The following is a 4,542-nucleotide window of genomic DNA, read 5'->3' on the forward strand; positions in this document are numbered from 1 at the left end:
ATTTTCTCCCTGAAGCAATGTGTGGTGAAACGACCATTATGGTTTTTGCGAAATTAAAGGCCTCATGTGTGGTGAAATGGCCATTCCTTTTTGCTGTTTGGAAAATGCATTTTTAATTCAATAGTGTACATTTTTACACATTATTGACTTAGCATATAGTTTCTATGCTGTACTCTTATATTGCTATGTGAAACTTTGTCTGGATTTTATCACTATTCTCCCTTGGTTTATCTAATCTGATATTTGCATTTGTGCCACTCTGCAGTGTGTTTGTGAATGGGATGATCGTGAAAATAAGTTTATTGAAGTTGAAGGAATTATGAGAAGACAGATAAAGGTAAAGGTTTTGTGTTGTTTAATTTGATGCTAATTACCACTTTACCAGTCAGGTTCCACTCTAAATCACTCAATCTTTGCTTTTAGATGTCTCTTATTCCTAGTGTGCAACCTTTCCATGCAATAGCCTATCCAATTGATCCAATGCTTGCACTGGAGATAAGGTAAGTATTCTATTTCCTATATAATGCATTAGTCTGTCTCTTTATTTAATGTCTTTTTTGGTCTTGTAGTAGTCTGTTCACTTTATTTACTGTCTTTTTGGTCTTGTAGTCGTAAATATGCTGCACACTGCTCTGTCATTGCATCTCGTTATTCTCTTCCTTCGTTCAATTATCCAGCAGCCTTTCCCATAAAGAGCGAAAGTGGAAGTAAAAGGCTAAGGGTCGGGTAAGTTTGAGATATATATTCTCTCTTCCTTTGTATGTACATACTGCCTATGCCTGTTTTCATTCGCTGTTACTGGTTTTGAATTCAGGTATGTTAGCAGCGACTTTGGTAACCATCCTCTATCTCATCTAATGGGTTCTGTCATTGGTATGCATGATAGAGAGAATGTTGAGGTTGGTTGATTGTTCCAAAGATTAATGAATTTTCCCATTTCCTTCAACTACCATGCACTTAAACAAATATTTTGGCAGGTCTTTTGCTATGCTTTAAGTGCAAATGATGGATCTGAATGGAGGCTGCGTATCCAATCAGAAGTGGAGTATTTTATAGATTTCTCATCCATGTCATCTGATATGATTGCCAAGATGATTAACGAGGATAAAATACAGATCCTTGTCAATCTTAATGGTTATACTAAGGTATAGTATCGCTTGAGTTAGCCAGTGACATTGGGTCAAAGAACCTTGAAACATAATTATTAAGATTTAGTATGAATTTGCTCTTTTTTTTCTTGATGCGTCAGTTTAGTTTGTTTCAGAATTGACGCTCTGTGTTGTGCAGGGGGCAAGAAATGAAATATTTTCCATGCAGCCGACCCCTATACAGATTTCTTACATGGGATTTCCTGGAACTACAGGCGCGGACTATATACATTACCTGGTTACTGATGAGGTTGGAGAGTTTGTAACCCCTGACCTTTATTGAATTTTATTTTGTTTCCTGTTTGATGTCTAACTTCGACATTCCCAATTACAGTTTGTGTCACCTTCTCAATTCAGTCATATTTATTCAGAAAAGATTGTCTATCTTCCTCATTATTACTTTGTAAATGATTACAAGCAGGTTTGTTGTGTAAATATTCTCTTCACATTTTTTTAAATATTTATTATGTATATTTGCATGTGTGACAACACTACTTCATGCTTCTCTTGTAGAAAAATTGTGATGTGTTAGACCCGAACTGCTAACCTAAGAGATCTAGCTATGGGTTACCTGAGGACAAATTTATATTTGCTTGTTTTAACCAGCTATACAAGATGGATCCTGATATTTTCAATACATGGTTAGTTGAGTGTTTATATTTGCATAACTTTGAATTGGTTGAATCATAGCAATAACTATACTGATTCATGTGTCGATAAATGCAGGTGGAACATTCTTAAGCGAGTACCAAATAGTGCACTTTGGCTTCTCAGATTCCCTGCTGCTGGCGAGTCGAGACTCTGCAATTGTACTGCCATTTTACCATTTCTCAAGATAAATCATTTACATGTATAATATTTGAATTCTTCTTTGTTATTTATATTACAAAGGAAAGATAAATTAGTAACTGATAAAATATTGGTGTTCCAGATGCTGTTCAAAGAGGTGTATAACCAGATCAGATTATTTTCACAGATGTTGCCATGAAGGGTGAACATATCAAGCGCAGTGCTTTAGCAGATTTATTCTTGGACACGTAAGCATGTTTAATACTTTTTTTTTCTATTTTTTAAATTATTCAAGTGTATTTATCTTAGTACAATAAAATATGTAACTTTATTTTGACATTTGATGTTATGGCTTCTGTCTGAGTAGGCTATTATGCAATGCGCACACCACAGGCATTGCTGTTCTATGGGCTGGTCTTCCAATGGTGACCCTTCCACTTGAGAAAATGGCTACGCGAGTAGCTGGTTCACTATGTCTGGCCACTGGTGTAGGAGAGGAAATGATAGTTAACAGGTAATGACTTAAAACAAACTTGCAATTTGGTTAAAATAAGCTCACTCAATTTGGTAAAAACTGATTGTGGTAACTCACTCAATTTGAATACCAATATGCCCCAAATGAACTAGATTATCACTTGAAAGGTCTCTTTGGTTGTGTGGTTGGGTTAATCTCCGTCAAATTTTAATTGATATAATTAGCATATACTCTTGGCTTTCTACTTTCTCTCTTCTGACTTATCCTTTTCCCAAACGTCGAAAAGTTTGAAAGAGTACGAAGAAAGAGCAGTATCGCTAGCTCTAAATCGTCCAAAACTCCAAGACCTTACCAATAAACTCATAGCGGCTCGCATGACTTGTCCTCTATTTGACACGACACGCTGGGTGAGTTGAGTTTGCCATATATTATTATTTTTCTATACGATATGATATGATGAAAAAGATTGTTGAGAATATCAGGGTCATAATTTTACCTGTGAAATTTATTAATATGACATATATGGTAAAACTCAGGTGAGAAATTTTGAAAGAGCGTATTCAAGATGTGGAATCTGTACTGCTCAGGTCAGCACCCTAAGCCATTTAAAGTGACTGAAAATGATTCAGAGTTTCCATTTGACAGATAGAAATTAAGAGTCAGTAGTAGACGGTTATTGTAAATAAAGTAAAAGAGTATACTCATGATCATATATATATATTCTCCCTAGTTAATAAAAGGGTATTATTTATAACTGTTGAATATGCTACAATCTTTTATGATTTTTGAATACCCTTCAGCCTCATGTATATATATAAGTTCTATTTTTGCGTATTGGACAGTCCATAATTTTGTCTATAACTTGCTTTGTTTTTGGTATAATCAATAAATAATAATACACATTCCATACAAATAAATAAGTATATAAATTAACAAGGTTTTTATTTTTATTTTTATCATTTTTCTAGTAAATCGTTCTTTAGTGTTTTTGATTCCCATCTTTTCAGTATAATGAAAAAATAAGTTGGGGCAGCACCCACTTGTGTTGGTTGGTCAATCTATGAGAAGCAATTTGGTATTTGTAACTTGGTCTAAAAATGAAGTGCCAGATTAGTATATTATCTTTTTCTTTTTAATGAATATGCATCATATTGGTACTCATAGGAACCTCAACTTTTTCAAATCCTTCATGTATTACATTAGAACTTTCCATCTCCTTGGACATGGTATGACCTAAATGTTGACCTTTTGGATGTTCACGCAGAAAATAGCACATTTCATCGTTTTGACAAGTTTAATCTCAAATACAATCCCTGTGGCCAAAGTTGGCTCATGGAGATTTTTCCTAAAGCAGGACAATCTTATTTAAGGTGTGATCTTTATGTTTACTTTATAAAAAATGATAAGCCTGGATAAACTTTTTCCCCTTCTCTTTCTATTGGTTCTATGTTGAAATTAATTTCTTACCGAGTGCAAGAGGAATAGGACTACATAACATTGTTTTTTTTATTCCTTCAATCTTTGTTTCATTTTGATAATACAGTTTGTTGTAGTACTTGCTTCTACTCGTTTTCTTTCTCTTCCCCATTTTTTTGGGATATTCTTGCTTCCCGTAGTAAAATTTGATCTTTCATCTTTTATATTCTTCTGATAATTTTTAGCACTTTAATTTTTATATGCTCATAGTATAGTATACATCAAAGGAAAGGCTTTACACAAATTTAGGCCCTAACTTGCATTTTCTGTTGCTAGTTTTCATATTGAGCTAATTAGTAGGAGACACAATCTTAGGTAGAGCTACCTTAGTTTCTTTTATTTTTGTTAGTCTATGTAATATGATCTTGTGTGGCACCACAATTTTTACTATAAGGGAAAGAAAATCAAAATAATATGTGATGTGGGAGAGTTGAATTGATAACTTTGTCCATGTTTTTTGTTGAAGTAGTTTTTATGGATGCTAATAGTTTTGTTAATATGTTATTCAGTTTTGGCCTCTTCTCTTTATGATAAGCCTATTCAAGTATACTAGTAATATCTATTATTGAGTGGCAATCATATTGTCAATACATAGTTGAGGATCACAGTGTCAAGTTCTGTAGTTGTGTTAATCAGTAATCAGTGATTTCTTTG

The 4,542-nt window shown here is 33.7% G+C and overlaps 1 pseudogene; it reads left to right on the forward strand.

Moving 5' to 3' along the window:
* The first annotated feature begins 235 nt into the window (after positions 1-235).
* On the forward strand, positions 236-3,137 carry LOC133799603 (probable UDP-N-acetylglucosamine--peptide N-acetylglucosaminyltransferase SEC; annotated as a pseudogene).
* Positions 3,138-4,542: the final 1,405 nt, after the last annotated feature.

Source organism: Humulus lupulus, chromosome 9 (assembly GCF_963169125.1).
Source record: "Humulus lupulus chromosome 9, drHumLupu1.1, whole genome shotgun sequence".
NCBI lineage: Eukaryota > Viridiplantae > Streptophyta > Magnoliopsida > Rosales > Cannabaceae > Humulus > Humulus lupulus.